The sequence below is a fragment of the Myotis brandtii genome, unplaced genomic scaffold (genome assembly GCF_000412655.1).
Source record: "Myotis brandtii unplaced genomic scaffold, ASM41265v1 scaffold847, whole genome shotgun sequence".
Lineage (NCBI taxonomy): Eukaryota > Metazoa > Chordata > Mammalia > Chiroptera > Vespertilionidae > Myotis > Myotis brandtii.
In genome coordinates this window covers 17,828-18,369 of record NW_005371441.1, presented here as the reverse complement: position 1 = coordinate 18,369, position 542 = coordinate 17,828, and positions in this window count along the sequence as shown.

The following is a 542-nucleotide window of genomic DNA, read 5'->3' as shown; positions in this document are numbered from 1 at the left end:
AGGCCGCGCGGCCACCTCTCCCGCCCCTCTCTCCTCCAGTTCTTCCCGCGAAGTGTCCAGGCCACTTGAGAGCAACTCCGCGGCTGTTGCTCCGCCGGTTCCCTGGGACCTAAAAGTCCCGGCGAGGCTGGCTGGGTCCCCGGAGACTGTCAGGCCTCGAATTCGGTCCCGGGCGCTTAGGTGCCGGTGTAACTTACGGGAACCGGAGGGCGAACGACATTAACACGAAACATACTCCACGTGGGAAACATGCTCCGCGTCCAGAGTCGCAAAGGCGCCCGTCTTCACATCCTCACCTGCGTTCGGGGAGAAGCCGTTTTCCTGCGAATAAAGTGTATGGGAATCAGAGTGGTGTTTATCTAGCAGCAGTGTGCGAGCAGCATTGTCTGGAAGTGTGTCGTTTTCCTTTTCTAAGAAATGTCCTGGCATTCTGCAGAATGCCCAGTGAGTGATGGAGCCCAGAGTTCAGGCCCGCTGTGGACTCGCAGGTGGTCAGGCAGGAGGCGGCATTAGACTCCATCCAGCCCGGGCTGCGTGCAGCC